The sequence below is a fragment of the Cimex lectularius genome, unplaced genomic scaffold (genome assembly GCF_000648675.2).
Source record: "Cimex lectularius strain Harlan isolate CLEC.00 unplaced genomic scaffold, Clec_2.1 scaffold33, whole genome shotgun sequence".
NCBI lineage: Eukaryota > Metazoa > Arthropoda > Insecta > Hemiptera > Cimicidae > Cimex > Cimex lectularius.
The window spans coordinates 1,898,835-1,922,937 of record NW_019392683.1 but is presented as its reverse complement, the minus strand read 5'-3'; the positions used below and the strand labels follow the sequence as shown (position 1 = coordinate 1,922,937).

Below are 24,103 nucleotides of genomic sequence, written 5' to 3'. Positions count from 1 at the left end.
TCATGAGAGAAATCATCACTACATGAAAGGTTGGCAACCACATTACGATTTCTCGCTACAGGGATGAACCAAAAAGAACTTAAGTTCTCTACTACGATTTTTGATCATTGTTAGGGGTTATCAATACCGCATCTCTCATTGCATTTGTATCCTTTGTTTTGAAAACGTCGACCAACTGGTTGAGAATGAATTTCTTTTATTTCTATCGTGGTAATATAATCATTGTCCACCACTTTCATAAACATGGTACACTTTCATACAATTCAATCACCTCAACAATATAATCTCGATTGGATGTCATTACCAATAAAGAATAAACGTTTTTGACTTTTTGAGAATGTACGACGGAGATGTTTGCTCAGTGACAGAAAGACGGAGACTGCGCCAAAAAAACGAGAGTTTTCCCATTCACGACCAGGCCAGCGCGCCAAAATCCACACCCTCCACGCCAGGTTTTTCCATTCACGAACGCGCCATGCCGTCGTCGCGCCGTAGATTTTTGGAGTGGCGCGATGGAGTTTGGACCGCTCAATATTCGGCACAGCCGGGCACGCCAGTTCAGTTTTGCCATTGACGTGGTTTTTGGAACGGCGTCGCTCCGTTTGGACTGCTTGGAGCGATCGTGAATGGCCACCTGAAGATCCCTGAAATCACGGCGGAAATACAAAAATTTGCCGCCAAACACCAGGCACGAGAATGTGGAAGCGACCAAACTCTTACATAACCGAAACATGGTCAAAAGATTACAAAGAACAAAGCCATATGAAATTGTGTAGTTAAAAATGAATAGTGAATAGTGAAATGTAAATCTTTCTGTACCAATGGGTTTATAAGAATGTAAACATTTATTTATTCTATAATATTATTGTAAAATTAATGGTTGCTCTAATAAGACCAGTTTTAATAAATAAATTTAATTAATAGAAAAAAACTAAAAGGGTTGCCAGTATCTATGGCTGAAACGTCCTACAATCCTGCTATATTTTTTTTTACACATTTTTAGTTTTCCAACTTGAGAAATACAAGTGTTTTTTTATTACTTCTGCGGTAGTGATTTTTAATAAACTGTGGACCTGAAATTTTTCCGAAGCCTCGTAGTACCCTCCATAGGTGACGACTATCTTAGATACGATTGTAAAATTTTATTTAAGAGACCAACGGGACATGTTTATCTTCTATATATAAGTCTAGCGCAAACAATGTTATGTACAAAATAAGCACGAGGTGTCTTATAAATTAACGTTATCGGTCTCTTCGCTGTTGCCAAATGTTTAAAAATTTAACATTTTGATAAATGATAACATTCAAAAAGAAAAACCATATGTAATATTTAAACTGAAAAATGATTATATATTTAATTGGTTTGACTCCTGACCGCGACATCCAGCAGATAGTTAAGCGTTAAACTCTTCTCTATTATTTTTTTTATTTATTTAGTTTATTTCTTAAGATTCTCATTGCGACTAGTGAGCATGTTATCATTCCATTGTCTCATTTGTGCTTGGAAAAAAAACGTCGGATTTCCCTTGTTGACGGATTTGTAAACGTGTCAAGCGCTATTGAGGAAATGCCGAAAGAAAAATGCCTAGAATTTGGCAATTTTCTCTTTTTCCAAAGCCTCGTTCTGGAAGGGAGCCGGGGAACGAGAGAAGTCGAGAACACGGAGGTGGGGAGTTCTCTTCACTTTCTCCAATCCGACAGTCAGTTGGAGTGCGAGTGCTGTGAGTGAATTTATAAAATTTTTAAAAAAATATAAAAGTAAATAAAAATACACGATAACAGACAGATACAAGAGGCAGTCGGGTCAAGGAGAAACTAGGAAAGAGGAAAATGTCCCGGATTCACGTTCTTATAAGGTAATTTGTGTTTTGTTTTTCCATTTTCGTGCGTCTTCAGTTCTCCCGTGGAAAATCTCGCCTAATCAACTAGAAAATTATCTTTTAAAATAAATTTTGTACAAAAACTTGTATTAAATGATTTTTTAGATTTCACAATTTCAGTTAATTATAATCACATTAATATAGGAGTCGTAATAATTTTGTACTTTTAAAAGTCAAAAACAAACAACAACATGCAGGACCTTACAGTAATAAACTAAAGTTATTTTAACCCCCCCCCCCAAAAAAAAAGTGTAAACATACTTAAGTCATGTCAGACATAAACAAATCGCTTATTATTCTGACAGATTAATTAATTAAAAATTGAAACTTTCACAACGAAAACAGGCTTAAAAAACGGTTTAAGCGTAGTAGAATTATATAAATAATTTATGCTCGCCAAATTCAAACTTGGACGTTTGTGTAGTTGATAGATAAAATCTTACCAAAGCTGATGATTGTTGGTTTAGTGAAAAGTCAAAGTACAAAGTAAAACAAGCTATAAATCTATAATAAAATTATTATGATAATAACAGAGATCGTTTAATTTTTTTCCTTGGAGGAGATCAAAAAGATCATTTTTTAAAAATAAACTGTTTTATTTGAAATTGTTTCGTTTCTATTTTTTTACAGTATTATTATACGTTTATATATATTTTTCCTTTCTAACGTTTTTAAAATTAATTTATTCTTTATCCTGCTAGTAATTTTAAACCATTTATGTTTGTACTTTACGTTTTATCGCAACTTGAACAATAAAGATTTTTTTTTAAATTGACCAATTCAAAGTCAATTTGCTCAGGATTGCATAGGTAAACAAAACTGGTTTATTAATTCTTATTATATAACAAATAGAAAATAATCAATACTTTATAAAAATATTTTAAAAAAATAAATGCAATACAATAAAAAATATTTCAAACTTTCTTAGGCAAATATAGAACATTTTCGTTTTATTCACGGCTACTTAACGATGTATTTATTTACATTTATTTTCTATACAACTGTATCAGGTTTAAATGCAAGATTTGTATACAAATCCTTGTATATATTTTTTCTTTCTCACGTTTTTCAAATTAATTTATTCTTTATCCTGCTAGTAATTTTAAACCATTTACGTTCGTACTTTACGGTTTATCGCACTTGAACAATAAGGATTTTTTTTAAATTGACCAATTCGAAGTCAATTTGCTCAGGATTGCATAGGTAAACAAAACTGGTTTATTAATTCTTATTATATAACAAATAGAAAATAATCAATACTTTATAAAAATATTTTAAAAAAATAAATGCAATACAATAAAAAATATTTCAAACTTTCTTAGGCAAATATAGAACATTTTCGTTTTATTCACGGCTACTTAACGATGTATTTATTTACATTTATTTTCTATACAACTGTATCAGGTTTAAATGCAAGATATGTACACAAACAGTTCGTTTTCATGCTTAGTAATTTTCTCCTTGACATCCTGATCATTAATGATTTCTTGCGGATTGGTTAGCATGTCTTGTTTATAAGTTATCCTTTTTTATCAGAAAAAAATATTTATAGAAAAAATATTTAAAACTTTCTTAGGCAAAAATTGAACATTTTCGTCTGATTCACCTGCTACTTAATGATGTATTTTATTACATTTATTTATTTTGTATAGAAGTATATTAGGCTTAAATGCAAGATTTGTATACAACCATCTTTCAAGCTTAGAGAGTATTCCCTCCCCCCAGATATTTAGATCATTAATGATTTTCTTGCGGATTGGGCAGCAATCATCAGCCTGGGCTTTCTTTTACAAACTTCTTCCAGAGAATTTTATGGTGGTGGTCTGAAGTACCACATGCTTCGTGTTCGTAATCGTAAAACGGGCGCCTCCATGCACCGAGGCTTTCCGTTGTAGGTGAAAGTGCAAAAGCGATAAACCTCCGTTGTTGACCCCCTATCATTCTCTCTCTCTCTCTCTCATTCTCTCTTCTCTCTCTCTCTCTCTCTCTCTCTCTCTCTCTCTCTCCTACGCTTCCAGCTTAGCTCTTCGTTTCTTTCCCAATAGGCTCCCTTGGTTTCGTACTTCCAAATGTCAAAATAATCTTTTCCCGCTTAATCAACAAAACATTGTTGTGAAGTGCCTGGGATATTCGGTCTCGCAATGTCAAACTGTGCAGAGGGAAAATAAACGAAGATCGTGCTTTGAAAACGTGAAAAGTATGTTAGTGAAATTTAGTTTTTTGTGTTATTTTTGTTGAGATACGGGACGTGATGAACCAAATACGATAAACATCCAGCTTTGCGTAGTTGACCCCGGCCTATTCTCGGTTGTCTTCTTTGTCAGACTTTCGACATTTTCAGTCGTTGGAATGTTATTGTGTTAACCGTGTCCTTTTGGGTAATGTTTTCGAATTTAATCGGCACCTCTGACAGGTAAAACTACCGCGAATGAGCAGACAAGAATTATAGGAGAGGATAAAAACGTTGAAAATTCTTTGGGTGATTGATCTTTGATAAATCTTTAGTTTGTTGTTCAGTACATTTAAAGGAATGGATTCAAAAAATAAAAATGCAAACGCATGTAAATATTTGGCATTCTTCACTCAATTATTTAGCTTTGTAAAAAGATGAAATTGAAAAAAATTGATAAACTCACGAAATCCATATTAAATAGAGACCAAAGTTTGTAACTTCTGTAGCTCCATTTTTCAGGCTAGTAAATGTAAAACTATTTTCAGAATGAAAATAATCTCAGCTAATTTCGGAAAAACGATTGATCTCTTCACTTAATTCTTTCAATCGTCTCCCAGACCACCAATTTGGTGACGTTTTGGTAGATGTGTAACAAGCGTTCGACAGCATGTAGCACGAGGATCACCAATACAAATTAAAACCATTTTTCCAAACACTTTTTTACTCGATACTTCGTTCCTACCTCACAGGACGATTCTTTCGAGTTTGCTAAGGTCCGACTACAGCCTTGTGGGGGCGGGAGTGTCACAGAGCAGTGTCCTCGAGCCATTCCTGTACCTCCTGTACACCTCAGACATCCCAACTGCACCCTCAACCCTCTTGCATCCTTTGAAGATGAAAAAGCCGTGCTTTCCTCTGATCCCAATCTTCCAATCTTGTAAATTCCTCGAATGAACACTATGCACACGTCCAACGAATAGCCGAATGGAGCAAACGTTGGACGATAAAAATGAACAAAAATACCCTTTTTTTAGACATACTAAATGAATTAATTGAAAAGACAGTGAATTAAGAATAAGTCCCCGGTTCAATTTTTTTTATACCAGGACAGAGGCATGCGAATAAGTTCATCGAAGGAACATCTCAGAAACTAATGGAAGAACTACTAAACCTATAAGTAGAATTAAAGTCGGTCTGCTACTTGACACCACAGACTTCGGAGGCATATACGTAGATCTCCGAACAGCAGAAACAAGCGTGTGCAAAGTCCAAGGAAGAGGAAGAGACAGCGGAGCATGTCCTTTGTTGGTGATGACCTATGGAGGCTGACAAACTACTCCTTGGAAAAGAAATGCATAGGTCTGAAGGTTGAGTGAGCTCTTAATTTTGGATCTGATAAAAAGCCTTAAGTTTAACGAAGAGCATTAGAAAATAATGGATATTAGACCAATTGACCAATAGTTCTCATGGTCCGTAAAGTAGAGTCTCCTTTTAACCTTCACCTCAACCTCCTGTAAGACAGGAATACTTTTTATCCAATTTTACCCACAATGTTGTAGACGGTCCGAAACTATCCAGTAACTCAAACGGAAACGGGAAAACAGGCCTACTGGAAAAATGAGAGGAAAAGCTGTACCAATGATTTAATTTATATTTCTCTATCGAAGATTTTTTTTTCATTGTTATAAGCTGTACCAAAGATTTATTGGTCTAATAGTAAAATAGAAAAGGTTTTGTGATAGAGACAAAATTAAATTTTTTGACACATAATTTATATTTCTCTATCCAAGATTTTTTTTCATTGTTATAAGCTGTACCAAAGATTTATTGGTCTAATAGTAAAGTAGAAAAGGTTTTGTGATAGAGACAAAATTAATTTTTTTGGCACATAATTTATATTTCTCTATCCAAGTTTTTTTTTTCATTGTTATAGTATGTTGCTTCCTAAAAACAGTTATATTTACGAAAAAAACCATATTGACCCGGAAAGTACCAAACCGTCAAAGCTTTGTAGAGATGAACAATTTTTAACATTATGCCTTTTTCTCCTGCTCTGGATTAGTTTTATTATTTTTTTAGGTTATTTTATTTTTGCTTTTAAATTTGGTGTTCGGTAAAAGTGCTAGAACCGACCAAACAGAAAGCTATCACAGTTTTGCAGATGTGTCCAATTTTTACTGTCCTGACATTTTCTTCGGCTGTTGATTAGTTTTATTAATTTTTGTTCCTTTTGTATTTGGTTATGTTTTTCCTATATAGGGCATGTTGTTCTATAAAAAGCTATATTTAGCCGCAAGAGCGAGAACAAGTGAACCAGAAACGATCCGGCTTGATATAGTTGACGTTATATATATTTTTAATCTTAATCCAAAAATCAACGTTATCGCTGATTAGTTAGAATTTACAGTCTCAACCTCCGCCAGGAATCGTTAACGACGACGATTTACCAAATAACAGCAAAACTTGAGCAATTATAACTGGCGCCATTTTGAAAAGGAGTTCACAATTAACAAAACTAAAAGTGAGTCTGTCGCCGTTGCACCATTCGTAAAGGCCTTCGTCCGACCCCGACAGAACGATCTACACCGACACGAAAATTATCCGCGGCTTACTTAACTCCGAGTTAATTCGTGCATAACAAAAGTTCGTGAGCGACTTGGCCGTCCTGAACGGTCACCCGGAGACAAAAACATCGAAATTCTCTCGGGTTAACGCGAGGCCTGACTTTGTAGGACCATTGCACTTTCATTTTTAATCAATCGGGTTTTGTTGTTTTTGTAACATGGGACAACCTTTGATATCGATAGGGTTAAAAGAATAATTTAATTTTAACAATACAAAGGCCGCAGAGGGTGATTAGAACGCCAGGGTCTCTTCATTTGTCATTTTCAATTAGAGGTCCAGGGTTCGAAACCAGCTTCGCCCTTGGAATTTTCAGACCAATTGTAATTTCTATTCACCCTGTTCTGACCGAGCCATTGTGAAAACCTAATAGAAATACCTTAGGAATTATTGAAAACGTAGACTGTACAAACAAAATAAATTTTACAAATATGCTTTACGATACTGCACTCGTGGGACACGTGTCATCAGAAACTAGTTCACGCGGGCACTTAATATGAAGAATGAAGGGGCGAGGTTTCAAGGCTGTCGTCATTTAAGGAAACGTGGTTGGTTCCCCGGGATGGGAAAGTGTAGAGAGAGCTTAGGCAGTAGAGTATGGATGGAAAGCTTGGGATTTTTGGAAATGCCGTCGGATCAGTTGTACACGGAATAATGTGATCGTTGTAGACATTGACGACGATTTGTCTGAAGATTGGGTGATCCGGATATCGAATGACTTGGAACTCCACAGTCAGCTCCCTATTTATATTAAGTATATTGAGTTTGACGGTTGAAACATATTGTGGTCCTGACAGACTTTGCAGTTACCTAAATTTGCTCATAAATTCTTATCTCAAGTCTTACGTAGGGATCCCACGTTATTCTGCAGTCTAGGTATAGTCTTAAGCTCTTTGTTGTTGTTGTATAGTAAGACAGTTTTATCAATGTAAATGTACACATTTTTCACCATTAAGTCTTGTCCTCCACTTATTTTGCTGGGAAGTTCAAGGTGAGCTTGGATAGGATTCGGATTAGAAGACAAAAATTGTGGTGTTATCCGCGTAGGTGGTAATGATGGTCAGGAAATTCAGCGTGTTAAATGGTATAAAGAATGTCACCAAGAATATTCCCTTGGGGGACGCCAGAGCTTCTATTGGTTTTGTTAAATTAAAACCAATTTTCAAACATTTGCTTGATGATTTAATTACCAGATAGCAGGACATGGATAGGGAGAAAATTGTAAATGAAAAAACTTATAACACTTTTCAAAATTTCATGGTAATTAATTTCAACATTAATATAGTAAATTTACGATAAATAGGAAGCTATACAGGATAATAGGATGGAAAGTATATTTGTTTAAGCTCAACTTTTAATTTAATTCTCGAAAACTCTGCCAAGGAAGTGAGAGATTTCTTCCTTGATTTTTAATATACAATTAGATTAAGTAGATCAATTTAACTTTTAAATAAGAAGTGGTGCTGAGGTCATCAGTATCTTGTCTCTTAGGGATCCTGGGGTCGAATCCTACCGTCGTTGCAATTTATTACATGTACAACTTTACCCAGCCATTTTTTCTTAGTTTAATGCCAATTTGCAAACGTTTATATGCTGATTAATTACTATTTAGGGTTATGGGCAGGGAGAAAATTGTTAAAAAATGATAATTTAAAAGGCTAATAACATTTTTTTAATATAAATTGAACATATTTGAAGAAATTAATAAGCGCTGCCAAGGAACAGAGGGATTTCTTCCTGATTCTTAATATACAATTATATTAGATTAAATAGATCAATTTACCTTTTAAATAAGAAGTGGTGCTAAGGTCGTCAGGATCTCTTATTTGTCTCTTAAGGGTCCTGTGGTCGAATCCTACCGTCGTTGCAATTTATTACATGTACAACTTTACCGAGCCATTTTTTCTTAGTTTAATGCCAATTTGCAAACGTTTATTTGCTGATTAATTACTATATAGAGTGTATGGACAGGGAGAAAAATTCTAAAAAATGATAATTTAAAAGGCTAATAATATTTTTTTAATATAAATTGAACTTATTTGAAGAAATTAATAAGCTCTGCCAAGGAACAGAGGGATTTCTTCCTGATTCTTAATATACAATTATATTAGATTAAGTAGATCAATTTACCTTTTAAATAAGAAGTGGTGCTAAGGTCGTCAGGATCTCTTATTTGTCTCTTAGGGTCCTGGGATCGAATTTTATCTTACATATATAACTTTACTGAACCATTTTTTCCTAGTTTTAAACAAATTTGCTATATGCTGATTTAATTACTGTATAGGGTTTATGGGCAGAGAGAAAAATTCTAAAAATGATCATTTAAAAGGCTAATAACATTTTTCAATATAAATTGCACAAATTTGAAGAAATTAATTTGGTAAATTTAGGATAAATGGGTTATTATTGATAACAAGATGAGGTTCATGTTGTTTTATCACGTTCACTATAAATTTAATTAGAAGGTAATTCTTTGAAAGGTCAACCAAGGAATTGCGTGGATTCTGCCTTGATTTTAATATACAATCCAAATTAAATAGATCAATTTAATTTTATAATAATGCGACTGGAAAAAATTGCAAATGGTATAAAATCATTTACGCGAATAATATTTGAAAAACATATTTAATAAATATAAATGGAATATATTTTTCTAAATAAAATAACGTCGATAATGGTAACGACCACCCAATGTACAAAAATAAACAGCACTTGGCTCCTTGTAGGTGCGAATCGTGAGAAACATGCCCAATTGACCTTCTCCTACACCTCATCCATGTTGAATCATCATTGTAAACTTTGGGGTGGTTGAATATCGTTTAAACTTTGACCCCTTGAACAGCCAAGGTGTGCGATCATAAAACTCTTCTAACAATGGTTTCTTTTTAATTTTTCAGTTCGAATTTAATTGGAAATCACCACGTGAAGCTGGGTATGAAATAAGTGCGACAACTGCCGTAGGAGTGTTTAAAACTTAACCTACTAGGCTTAAGTTTTGTTTTTATCTTAGAATCTAAATTTTTAGAACTTTTACATATTTATACTATAGATAGATTGTAATGTTATAATTACAATTATAATTAAATAATACAAGTTGTCACAATATCTTTGAACACTATTTTAAAACCATATGATTTCGTGGTCCGATTGACCAAGTAACGTATTTCAATTAATTAATCTTTATGTAAGATATTGGTTGAGATTGGATTCGAACCCACGACCCTCGGCTAAATACACCGCTGCTCTGCCACTTGAGATATCGTAAAAATTCGAAAGGTGGGGTGAGATGGGAACTTAGTGTCCGAGTGGATCAGAAGTCATGATAGCTTAAGTGGTAGAGCAGCAGCATATTTAACCGAGGGTCGTGGGTTCGAATCCCGCTCGTGACACTGACTTTTTTATCTTAACCAATACCTTACATAAAGATTAATTAATTGAAACTATTTTAAAACCTTTCTTTCAAATGTTAGCCAGTAGGCTTGGTGAAAGATAAATAGTTAATGACGGAACGACCTTTTTTTTTAAATGAATCATTTATTTCTACGACATTTACGTTTCTCTACAATGTTACGATTCAAACTACCATCATGATATGATGGTTGAATGAGTAGGCTATTTACGATTGATTAATTACATCACTTAGCCTGATGAAAGGATGATTATAGTTTAAAAAATACGCTTTTTCAACGGGGAAACGCTAAAACCGACAGTTTGAATGCTTTTTTTTATGTGAAACTTACTTTTTAATTAGCACACTAGACAAATGACTGTGAGAGCCCTTATGGACAAGGGAACAATGGAAAAGTGAATTGCACAAGCCCGACTTGAAAAGGGGGAAAATTCCCATGCGATCCGAGCCGATTTTGAACCAATTTGAAACGAAATGACCTGCTAACAATTAATTTTTTGTTGAAATACGTCGCATTCTTGCTCGACTTTTATCTCGTTTCGCAAACAAAACAAGCGAAAATTCTCGTGAATAAAAATCGTCCAACCCTCAGGCTATATAAATAAGCTGCCACCTGGGTCCTCTTCAAAATGATTTACTCCCCCTATATCACATTTATCGATAAACAATTGCTGCAATTAAGTTTAAATAAATAGTACTCTATAAAAAATAAGTATGGGAACAACAATTATTTTACATACTGCAGGAACAATAGAAACGGCAACTAAATTTAGGGTGAATTGGTACATTGCATAGGATAAACATATGGGGATTGATTAATTACAGGTTAATAATGGGATTAAATGAATTTGAAGGAGATTCCTCAAGAGTTGAAGGGTTTCGTTCCAAGTTTTAATATACAATTACATCAGAAGTGCAAAGTGGACTGATTTAATTTTAATTAAGGACGTCGATGGCAGCAAAGGTTTCGGCGTTGACGCGGCGCTCATCACTGTAAGGTAAAGGTCCCGGGTTCGAATCCAGCGGCATACTTACAAATGGGCGTTTTTTTTAAAACACCGGCACCCTGAGGGTTTATATGACCTCTGCTGTTGCTAACCCTCGTAAAAAAAACATCAATATCACCAAATTCACAAACCAATTTTTTAAAGGTTTAATCATATTTTCAAATAGTTGCATGTTGATTAACTAGCATAAATGGGCAATAGGAATAATTCTAAACATGATAATTTAAAATGCTAATAACATTTTTCAACGTTTTATCAATATGGATTGATTGGAATCAACAACCCACTCCCGTCTTGATTAAGTCTTCCTGATGATGACAAATGTGATGGTCGTGTAGGTTTTGGCCGAATTCAAATTCAAATTTTCAAACTAATGTTTTCGGTTTTGTATTTTTTTAAAAGTTAGAATGGCTTGTTTTACTATCTTATTTGTCCAATTATTGTAGTAATCTATAAAATAAATTAAATTTTATGGGGCTTAATTCCATCTCTCTGGCTATTTCATCCAACCTTTAGTTAATGTGTTTTTCGATTTTTGATTGATTAATCGGCTTGCAATTAAGTTTTTTTTTTACTTCGTCCATTGGATCAAAATGATTTATCGCCCGTGCTTCGTCGAAACACCTTGAAATGGCCCTCATAAAAATGATTAATTAAGCCTGTGCCAAATAATAAATACATGAATAAACAATTTTTGAAACACCTTTTCCCAGAAAAATCAGAATGGGGAAAAGAGAACAGTAATTAATTTATATTTAAAAATGATATGTTCATAACTGCAATCCATTGAGGGTGGGATTTTTTTTCAATAAATGTACAATAATTTCTGAATAATTGTGAAAATTAAAAGTAATTAACGTTTAGTAAAATGGTTTGGTCTACAATGCCATTTTGTGATGTCAAAAATTAATTTTATTTATTTATTTATGGTTTTATCATAATGATCATTGTAATTCGACACTGAGTATTTATTTTTGGTCATATTATATGATCATAATTGACCAATTTCGATTAGATCACTTTGTGAAGTTGAAAATCGACTTTCTAATAAGTCAGTTTATATTTAAAACAATTTCTCTCGTAGGGTTAATAAAATAACGTGTAAGAGTTTGACCATTAGTCGAATTTCACAGTTCATTTTGATTATCAATTGACCAGGTCAATGTTGATCACAGTTTATTCACAAATGTAAGATTGATTTCAAAATGGTAACACCTAATACGTTTCAAATAATGTTTTTATAGAATATCCATCGGAAATGGTTTTATGATAATGATCATCGTCAGTCGATACTGGCTATTTAGGTTTGGTCATATATACCTTAAATTGGTATATAATCGACCAATTTCGATTAAATCTCTTTGTGAAGTTGAAAATTGACTTCTAAATAAGTCAGCAAATCTATCCTTACAACAATATCTCTAGTAGCTTTTATTATTTATTTTACGACGTTTCGCCTCAGGAGAGGAAACCCTCATGGTGCCGGTGTTTTAAAAAAAAAAAGCCCATTTGTAAGTGTGTCGGGCTCGATGCTGGGCCGCTGGATTCGAACCCGGGACCTTTCCCTTACAGTGATGAGCGCCGTGTCAACGCCTAAACCGTTGCGGCCACCGACGCCCCATCAAAAATTTCTTCTGGTGTTTCTTCTGTCAGTACTTCTCTCCAGTTCAAGTACCTTCTTAGAGGTAGTGCTTTGACAGGAGTCCAACCAGAATCCTGGTTCTGTTGCGGTTAACTTTTGCGGTCAGATATAGCTTTTCGCTTTTTTTCGGTCACACCGGCCACCTCGATGAGTCATAAATTTTCTTCTGATTAGTTAACTTATTTGGTAGGTGTGCTAGATGGTTGATATCCTAGTTATCAGTTGTAGAATGTTTTATATTGTATTAATTAAATTGGTAGAAAATATTTCACAAACTTAGCCATGTGTAAGGCTGAAATTACTGTATAAAAAAGGACCACCCGGTTTCAGGTTAGAATGAAACTGTACAATGTTAATACCCACAAAATTCTTACATTTTACAAAAATTTCCAAATTGTTTGGCCTCTTTGCCAACAAAACCTTCAGAAATTAGATTAACTTACAAAAAACACACATGTATCAAGATTCTTGGAAATTTTGAAACAGGATTCGATTTTTTATCATTAACTATATACAGGACGCAATACATATAAGTCCATGTCAAAAGTGAACTTTCTACCCTAATTGACCCAGTTTTTTTTTCCTTCTAATTTTAGATAGGCTAATTTGGTGTAATAAGAATGAAACTGATCACAGTTTCCCATCAAATGCTTAGAATGTTTTCTTGGATGATTGCCACTCGTCCTTCAAGTACGTTCGGGTGAATAAAGCACGTACCAGAATCAGTACAACAATTAGGTTTCCTCACTTGCAAAATCATTAAAATCCAATGACAAAAAAATACACCGCCTTCTAACATTTAAAATTTGTAAACTGGATCAATCTTGTTTTTCTACGGCTTAATTTTGTGCTTAATTTTAAATATAAAACTGCTTTCACATTTAAATCCAGCGAAGTGCTTGAGATGATTGTTAGTTCATTTTTTCAGTTCATTTAAATATATTCAAATATATATTACTGCGTATTTCTCCGTTGAATTTAAAGTAGTATACTATCATTTTTTTCTATTATTCATTTGTTTGATAAGTTTATGTTCTTTTTTTATTTGGTTAGTTTTTGTTTTTAAGGCATTTTTTTTATATTTATTTTTTTTTTTATTGGCCTTATGATCTTGCATATTAGCCATAGTACGAATTCTTGTGTGTTCAAATTGGAGGTTATCGGGAAAAATGTTGTTGTTTTGCTAAAAAAAGCTTATTCAACCAGAAGATGTAGACCAGATTGACCAGAAAGTAGTGATGCATAATTTTTACATTTCTGCCTTTTTCTTCTGCTCTTGATTTGCTTTATTCATTTTTTCCTTTTTTTCGATTTTAAGGCTTGTTCTTTGCTTAAGAAAACTGTATGGAACTAAAAGCGCTAGAAGAGATTGACAGGAATGGAAGACCGTCACGACTTTGTAGAGGTGTACAATTTTTATAGTTCTTTTTTTTTTCCTCTTTTTTTGTGTGTTCGACTCTTGGTTTGTTTAATTATTTTTATTTTTGAGGCTTGTTGTTTACTCACAAAGCTATATTTAGCCAAATGATTGAAATTAGGCATACCGGAAAGAGGTATACCATCACAGCTTTGTAAAGCTGAACTATTTTTATAGTTCTGCCTTTTTTCAGCTCTTCATTTGTCTTGTCCCTTTTTTATTTAAGCAATTTTTTCGTTTTTAAGATTTCTTCTTGGCTAAAAAAAGCTATATTTATCCGAAAGAGCTAGGCCATATTGTCTCCAAAAAAGAAGACTGTCACAGCTTTTTAGAGGTCTAAAAAAGTTTATAGTTCTGCCTTTTTTCAGCTCTTGATTTGTCTTGTTTCTTTTTTATTTAAGTAATTTTTGTTTTTAAGGCTTTTCCTTTGCTAAAAAAAGCTATGTTTGGCGGAAAGCGCTAGCACAAATTGTCCGAAAAAGAAGAAGACTGCCACAGCATTTTAGAGGTCTAAAAAAAATTATAGTTTACCTTGTTCTTCTGTTATTGATTTCTTTTATTCATTTTTATTATTTTTTGTTTGTAAGACATGTTCTTTGCGAAAGTGCGAGGAAAAGACCGTCAGAGCTTTGTAAATGAATACAATTTTTACTGACCTGCTTCATTTGTTTCAAATATAAACATATTACCTTTAATGAAGGCTTTTTGTTAATTTTGCATTGATCCGTCTGAAAATTGGATAGCTTTATTGGCTCCGTTAGAACAAAACTATTTACAGTTGTCCTACCAATCGTTTAGCTGGTTTCTGGTTGATTTCCACTGCTATCGGTTAATTAATTTCATTTTACTTTCACCTTGAAAGCTTTTTGAGTAGGGTTGAGAACAAATTACCCTTTGAGTGAAAAAAAAATCATAAATGGCTTGATTAACAGACTTATTTTATCCAATAAATATAGAATGGCAAAAAGAATTTCTGACAGAAAGGTCACCAGAAAACAAACATTGGTCAGAATTTAAAAAAAAAGACAAACATTCATTTTCTATTTTCTATGAGGGACATTTGGTACAACGTCTTTGCCGGGTGTCACGTCGCACGTGGATTTATTAATCGAAAGTTTCTTCGCGTCAGAATTTTGAAGAATTACGCCACGATTGCTGAATTGGTGGGGCATGCTACTTTCTTCCAATGATGTCACATTCGATCCCTCTCGCCCGGATCATCAACGACTGCATACTCGGAAAGGCGGGCCCTTCTTCCTTTCTTTTCAGTTTCACTTTCTCTCAACGACTTTCTCGTCAATCGGTATTGCACGATAGCGTAAAACAGGTTACCTTTTTCTATTTTTGTTGTTGTTGATGTTCTAAACGGCCAACATAAATGTGTATTTCAATTAGTTAATCTGTATTAAAGGTATTGGTTGAGATAAAAAAGTCAGCGTCACAAGCGGGATTCGAACCCGCGACCTTCGGCTAAATAAGCCGCTGCTCTACCACTTGAGCTATCCTGACTTCGATCCACTCGGACACCAACTTCCCATCTCAACCTCACTTTTTGAATTTTCCCTCCTTTTTGCCATTTTTCATACGACACTTGAAAAATGGCAGAAAGGAGGGAAAATTGAAAAGGTGAGGATAAGATGGAAAGTTAGTGTCCGAGTGGATCGAAGTCACGATAGCACAAAATGGTAGAGCAGCGACGTATTTAGCCAAAGGTCGTGGGTTCGAATCCTGCTTGTGACGCTGACTATTTTATCTCAACCGATACCTTAAATACAGATTAATTAGTTGAAAGATATTATTTGGTCAAGCGGACCTCAAAAACTAGTGAATTTAATAAATGTGTATGAAATCTGGACATTTTTTGTAGCAAAGTAGGCATAATTTACTTTAATTACAAGGTGGTTCTTAATTTTTTTAAAAACAAAATACAGTGGTATTGGTCAAATCCTTGTTTTCAACTTTGAGTAAAAACAGGAAGATGTCACTTAATAAATTTTCACGATAAAACATCTTTGTTCATATTTACAAAATATATACACACACGAATACTTACAATTTTGGACAAATTCGGCACAAAACAAGGTCTATAAAAAAAGGCATCGATTTCTCCTTCTCTCTTAAATAATAGTCAAACGTACAGGAGACCACTGTTTAACTTTCTGTTTCAAATTATCTGGAGAGATTTTGTACTTTAAAATATGTTCTTATAATAGTCTTGATGTAAGAACTTCTTATTGTTTTCTTTTCGAGACGAATAGATATGAAATGGATCAGATTTAACCTCCGGTACACGAGTCCTTATCAAGGAAACTTTCCTTTTCTCTTTAAATACCATCGGCAGATCAGGAATACAATCCTGCCTTGCAAGGTTCGCACACGCCGCAGGGGATTGTTTTTTACGTCTCCGACGTTGAGTCATTTAAAATTTTTTTACCGATCAATAAACATCCGCATATCCCTTCCGAGTCGGACCAAGAGGAAAAGTATCAGCGTGGTAAAACCTTCGGGTTGGAAGTCCTTGAAAATAAAAATAACTGTCTTACAAAAGTAATATATAATAACAGTTTCCCAACTAGGATTTGGAACTGTAATTTCCTCAGTACAGTTGCTTTGTAATAATAAAAATATGCAAAGTCAATATTCTCTTATAATGCATGCAACATTTTCTTAAGATGCGAGATAAAGGGAGGACGTGTGATTACGATTTCATGAAAACATTTTGGTGCTATTAGGTCAAAAAACATAAGACCCAGAAGGTAGAATTACGATATTTATCAATGGGCCCCAGGAGCCGAGAAATGTTGTTAAAATACATTTTTGTAAAATACTGTTTTCTGTCATTTTTGTGCATGGAATTTCAGTTATTATACAGGGTGTTCGGCCACTCGTGATACAAACTTTGCCAGTAGATTATACATTCAAATGAAAAAATGGAACCAAAAAGTCCTAATTGACTATGGTCCGAAACTCAGCACTGGATTTATTCCACTTTTTCTGATTTTTTAAGATTTCACGGCCTGCTTCGAACAAACAATGATAACTCCAAAATTAAAATGTTTTGGACAAATCCGTTGATACCATTGAAAACTACGTTAAATATTCAATAAGATGTCATCAAAACTAAACTTGTAAACAATGGTGAAATAAGCGTTTTAGTAGCCAGAAAGTTGAAAAAAAATTTTTTTTTAAATTAAGTTTTTGAACTATGGTGATTCGAAACTAGTATTTCCAAACCTAGAGATCAGCAAATTTCAGAAAACGTACTCCATTTTGTATCCTTTTTAGTGGTGTAATTGATTTTTTCAAAAATGAAGAAATTGATGAAGGAAAGGCAAAAACCGTATTTGAGGGATTGGTAAGGTGGAAGAAAAAACAAGAAAATATAAGGAAATTTTGAATGAATTTAATAAACTTTTTTTAATTCGGGTTAGAATCAGAAATTGTGCAATTGTTTACTTATTTATCAACACGGGTTCAACTTTGATTAAAAGATTATTGTATTATTATATTATTGTTCCTCGGAATAAAAGAATTTTAAGATTCAAACGTTTTTAGTTCATTGATTTAAAATTTCCTTCAGGTTTTTTTATTTTTTATTATTATTAATCTTTCCACCTTACCAATCCGTCAACCACGATTTTTTTCTTTCCTTCATCAATTTCTTCATTTTTGAAAAAGTAATTAAAAGCAATCAGTATCAATAGTACCACTAAAAAGCATATCAAATGGAGTAAATCATGATCATAATTATGAATTATTTCTGTTCAACGTTTGTTCCTAAAATCGAGAATTACTATAAATTGTTTTATTCGTCAGGATGGCATTATCCTAAACCAGAGCAAATATACTTTATAGAAATATAAATATTTTCTATTTAGTTGTTGGAGTGATAGATTTCTCGGAATTAAATTAAGTAGGACAACATGAAAAGTTATCAATTTCAGATCCTAGAATTCATGAATCGAGGGGGTGATAGACTCAATGTAAAACAATTTTCTAGGATAAATCATAAAAACGTGACAACGATAACGGGCTATATTATATGTGGATCTCCTTTCATTACGCTTTTAAATTAAATCAAGCCAGATCATTGTTTGTTTTTGTATAATTCATTGATTAAAAACATCAAAATAGTGCAAATGCGACCGTTTATAAAGAGAAAACATTTTTTCTTCAGGATATTTGCTTATAATATTTACCATGTTAATTTTTGCTTTATAAATCAGAAGTAAACAAAAATTAAGCGAGAGAAAAGGTTAACCAAATCTCAAGTTTTTTAAGGTTAGCTGAGAAGCCAGAATAAAAAGAGACATTTCCTTAGAATAAAAATGTAGGGCCGTGCCAACGCCTTAATTGATGCCACCGACGCCCCCTGAATTAATTTTATTTTAAGTAGACATTTCTGTTTCTTTTCTTTCTGCGTACCGAAAGAGCTTTGCTATTCTTACAAAACTAGATTTTTTGTATATATTAAAGATATGTCGACATCTTCCTTTTTCGAAAACAATGAACTACTCGGCTGTACAAGAAATTTTTCACCTTAGTAGAATCGTGAAAAAAGTCTCAACTTTGCTAAGCAATACGTTTGAAGTAGACAATCGAATTACCTAAATTGTACGGAAAATGAACTTTTATTTTCCCTCTTCGTTTTTTGCCATCCTTACAAAACTGAAATTAATTTTGCCTTTTCTGTGTTTTTTTGCGTGTATGTGTGTTTTCGTCTGCATGAAATCCATATTAAAAGTTCGGACAACCATTTTCTTCCTTTTTTTTCGATTTAAAACCAACAAATTATAAAGGAATATATATACATTTTTATTCTAAAGAAATGTCTTTTTTTATTCTGGCTTCTCAGCTAACCTTAAAAAACTTGAGATTTGATTAACCTTTTCTATCGTTTAATTTTTGTTTACTTCTGATTTATAAAGCAAAAATTAACATGGAAACTAATCAAAAAGAAGCTTTTTAACATTACTGACTATTTCTAAATAACTGACTTCACGATTATAACGATTTACAAAGGGAAAACATTTTTTTATAGCAGAAGTACTTGTATTGTTTTCCTTAATAATGTTTGTTTTAAATCAAAAGAAAAGGAAGAATTTCCACGTATTATTAATATTGATTTCATGCAAATTATATTAAAGGACCAGAAAATGCAAAATAAACTCCAGCTTTATAAAGTCTACTGACTTGTAACTATTTGCTAAGTTTTATAAAAACACGAGAAAAGCATTTTCTTAGCTTACAAAATTGCGGAGTTCAAGGGAATTTTTCCGTTTTAAAATTTCAAATTTATTTTGATGTAAATGAGGGAATTGTCTTCACGATTGCATCTGCTTCCAAGGAGAGAATATTTCTCGTACAGCAGAGTTTTCATCGTTTTTCTTTATAATTCTTCATTTTAAATCGAAAAATAAGGAAGAATATTGTTGTCGGACATGCTCTTGATATCTATATCTATCAGATTAAAAATCAAACGCAAAAGCGATATGTAAGAATTTGAGAGTATACATTTTTTTTCTTCAACTTTAGATGAATCTATCGATACTTAAATTTGAGGATGTTTAAAAAATTTCTAGATTCAAGTGAATCTATATTTTTCATTAATTTAAATTCATTGGGTTGTAAAAGGGGGATGGATTCACTAGTATAACTATTTCAAATGAGAAAACTTTTTTTATACAGCAGAGTTGCTTTTGTTGTTTTTCTTTATAATTTTTGTTTTAAATTAAAAAAAGTATGGATTTTCGACGTGGTTTAAAATCGATTTCATACAAATTAAACAGTAGAAAAGACAAAATAAACCACAGCTTCATGAGAATACACTTTGAATGACAAAAAAATTAAACTTTACTTAACATAAATCGAGTCCTACTTTATTTTCATTTATTGGCACTTGACATTTAAATAATTAACAAGTTTTAATTAAACCAATTATCATTACCTCTAAAACAATCTAGCATTAACAAATTGCTGAATTCAAGTCAATCTGCCAGTTTTAAAATTATTGTTTTGCTAGAGGAATGGGTTCACAATTGTAGTATCTCTTTCCACGTAGAAAACATTTCTTGTATTTAGATAGTTTGATAGTAATGATTGATGATGATGATGATGTTTTGATGTGAAACCATTTCTTGTACAGGAGAGTTGCTTACATTGTTTTACAAAAAAAGGAAATATACACTTACTTTTAATATTAACTGTACTCACATTAATAATAATAATAATAATAGTTTTCAACCTTGCGCAGTAGCAATATCGTAATCAATGAAGTTCTACAATTTGGAAGGATGTCAAAGAAAAGAAACAGAAATATTTACTCAACATAAAATTAAATTTATGTAAATTGAGAGATTTTGTGTTTTATTTTGATCCTTAGCACTTTTGACGTTTAAATAATTGCAGAGGGTGTTGCTTGCAAAAAGGCGAAGTAAATCACGACTTTATAAGAATATAAAACGAACTGGAACAAATGGAAAGAAAAGTATACGTGCCTTTAGTATGAAAATGTAATTTCAAGTCCTTTTTCTTTTTATCTCTTAGCACTTTAGACATAACGAAATAATTGCTAAATTTAATACAAACATAGAAACTTTTCTGTTATTTATTAATTGCAATTTAAAATGTAAAGGGGGGAAATATTTCGTGTACAACGGAGTCGTTTATACGTTATTCATTTATAATTTGTTGGTTTTAAATCGAAAAAAAGGAAGAAAATGGTTGTTCGAACTTTTAATATGGATTTCATGCAGACGAAAACACACATACACGCAAAAAAAACGCAGAAAAGCAAAATTAATTTCAGTTTTGTAAGGATGGCAAAAAACGAAGAGGGAAAATAAAAGTTCATTTTCCTTACAATTTAGGTAATTCGATTGTCTACTTCAAACGTTTTGCTTAGCAAAGTCGAGATTTTTTCACGATTCTACTAAGGTGTACAGCCGAGTAGTTCATTGTTTTTGAAAAAGGAAGATGACATATCTTAAATACATATAAAAAATCTAGTTTTGTAAGAATAGCAAAGCTCTTTCGGTACGCAGAACGAAAAGAAACAGAAATGTCTACTTAAAATAAAATTAATTCAGGGGGCGTCGATGGCATCAATTAAGGCGTTGGCACGGCCCCTACTGTAAGGTAAAGGTCTCGGGTTCGAATCCAGCGGTCCCTCATTCGAACCGGACCTACGAATGGGCTTTTTTCTAAAACACCGACACCTCGAGCGTTTATATAAAAAATAAAATAAATAAATTGAAATTTATGTAAATTGAGAAATTCTTAATTTTCTTGCTATCTCTTTGTACTTTTGACGTTTAAATAATTACACAGGAATTGCCTATAAAAGGCTAAATAAACCACGACTTTATAATAATACAAACTCGAACAAATGAAAACAAAAGGAAACGTTTAGCATAAAAAAAAGAACTTTCAAGTCCTTTATTATTTTTTTTTTACTCTTACCACTTTAGACATTTAAATAATTTCTAAGTTTCATACAAACACAGGAAATTTTCTTTGCTTAAGTTGCTTATTAATTGTAATTTATTGTTTTGAAAAGGGGAAAATCGTTTCACGATTGTATCTGTTTCCAAGGTAAATATTTCCTATACAGCAGAGTTGTTTTTCATATATATTTTATATATTTCATAGTGTTGTAAGGTTAGTAGAGTATGCAGAAGAAAAAGATTGGTTTTTGATTTTATTTTTATCAAGCCTTAGCACTTTCACGCGTTTAAATAATTGCTCAATTTCCACATAAGCCAGAGAAATTTTCTCTTTACGAAATGGTTGAGTTCGGTCTGTTTGAATATTTTTCTTGTTTTAAGGAAAGAATTTAAGAAAAGAAGGTTTCTCTGTCTATTTGGAAGGTGTAAACATTTCTTTCCTGTTATTTGACTAATTTAATTGTTGTTTTAAATTTGAAGAAAATAAAAATTGTAGTTTCTAATACAAAAAATAATTAAATACATAATTAAAACATGTTTTACAGTGCAGATGATGGGAGGTTATATTATGACCTGTATGGCTTTGATGTAGGACAAACCGCAAACATATGTTTTGCATCTTTTAGATTACGAAATTAGTTAAATGGCACCAATCTGGTTTGAAAGGTTCTAAACTTAATTCAGTATATAAATTCTCGTTATTATATTAACTGGGATTTAAATAATTAAGATGATAATTGAACTTGCGATGGCATTCCAAAGAAAAATTTATCTAAATAATTTGTTTATTGGTTTATTAGAACTACTTTTGACAATGGACAGCCAAGATTGTTTTCTGTCGGTACTAATGATGATGTAACGCTTAAAAAGGTATAAGTGAGAGAGAATAAAAATTGTTTCTGACATTAAAAACCGGTCGAACTTTGACCGATTGTAATTTCATTCTGGATCCAAGATTATTAGATTGACGCCGTGTTTAAAGGTTATACCGTTGGGGAGGCTAAAAGAGTTGCCCTTTAGGTCTTTCTTGTTGTATCTCGTTTTTCTCCAAAGACTGTGTTTATTTCTATATCTAGGGCTTTTATCTGCCGACCTTGACCCAGAAATTACGAAAGAGAACTTTGTTAGAAATATCTCGCCGGATCTCCCCGGCCAACTTTATCAGATCGAAAGGAATTGAAGAGAGGAGAAATAATCGCCGGGATTTAAATATTATGCTGTTGCGACACGGAGGAAACAATACAACTTCAATGTCTTGTTGCGATGTATGACTCTTCGAAATCTTCAAAGCAATAAACCAAACTCATTGTCCGAGTAAAACGAACGAAAGAATCTTGTTAACAATTGCAAAAGTTTCTTACCAACTGGTCGTTGCTTAAATAGGGCGCACTGAATTAAATCAATAGCATTTAACTCGTTAATGACTGATGAAATCATCAGGATTATGATAAATCATTAGCTAATGAAATGAAACAATAACACGTTAATTTAATCTAACCTTCAGATTAAGGATCGAACATTGTTGTTCAGCACTTTTGCTGGCCTGCAATTTAATTTAACAAAGAAAACTATTTAAACGAATTGACTTCAGCATAAAGAATCATTTAGTTAATAATTGATTATAATTATGTAAAAAGTAAAAACAATAGGTAAAAAAGTAAAGAAAATTTTTTAACATTTGGGTTTTTAATTTTAGTCGTTTTGACTTATCACCACTCTTTTTGTCAATTTACTCGTACGTGTATTTATCTTTCTATCTATCATTCAGCCAGGAATTCAATCAATCATATCTGTCCAGGCAAACTTATCATTGCATCTTTCGATGAATAAATCTAAATAAATTTGTAGTACAAGACAAGTGCTTTTATGATGATATGCGCTATTTTATGCTTGTTCACTAAAATGTTGATTGAATCTGTAAATGTCAAAAATCGACATGCAATCCAAGATAAAAAATGATGCAGGACATACATGATTAAAATTCATGACTGATAAACATAAAATTATCCATTTACTCTTGATTTGTCTAAAACCACTCAACATAAAAAAAAAAAAAAAAAAAAAAAAAAACCAGAAACGTGAAAACCTTAAAATAACTAATTTAATGAAACGATTTTATGTCTTTGCACTTAAAGTGCATTCTGGTGTGTATATACTTGGGTTTATTAACCAATTTTTTGAAATCAAAAGGTGACTCAACGAAACATGAAAGATTATTGCAAAAACTATTCTGTAGAAACTATTTCTGTTAATATTCTGAGAAAAATATCGTTATCTCGACCCTTTCGGAGCTATTCACAAAACTGTTATCACTTCGATTTAGATTAACATTAGAGAAGGCCAAAGAGCCTAAACCTTAAGAAAAATTGAAATTAGTTCATTAATCGTTTTTATCTGGTTTTACCCATTGTTTGTAATGTATGCATTTATGTGTATGTCTTATTTAATGAGAAGTATATTGAGAGGTTTTATGAGACTTATAATAGAGATAAATTTATAATCAGAGCA

The 24,103-nt window shown here is 32.5% G+C and overlaps 1 protein-coding gene across 2 annotated transcripts in view; it reads left to right on the top strand.

Annotated features, from left to right (window-relative positions):
* The first annotated feature begins 1,619 nt into the window (after positions 1-1,619).
* LOC106662603 (dual oxidase maturation factor 2) overlaps positions 1,620-24,103 on the top strand; it is a 103,468-nt gene continuing 80,984 nt past the window's right edge. The window contains exons 1-2 of one of the 2 annotated variants that reach the window (XM_024225695.1): positions 1,620-1,721; positions 1,783-1,856. The gene's annotated coding sequence lies outside the window, so the exon portion shown is untranslated. Of the gene's footprint in view, positions 1,857-24,103 lie in introns of both variants that reach the window. The other variant, XM_014386802.2, reaches the window with a different exon arrangement.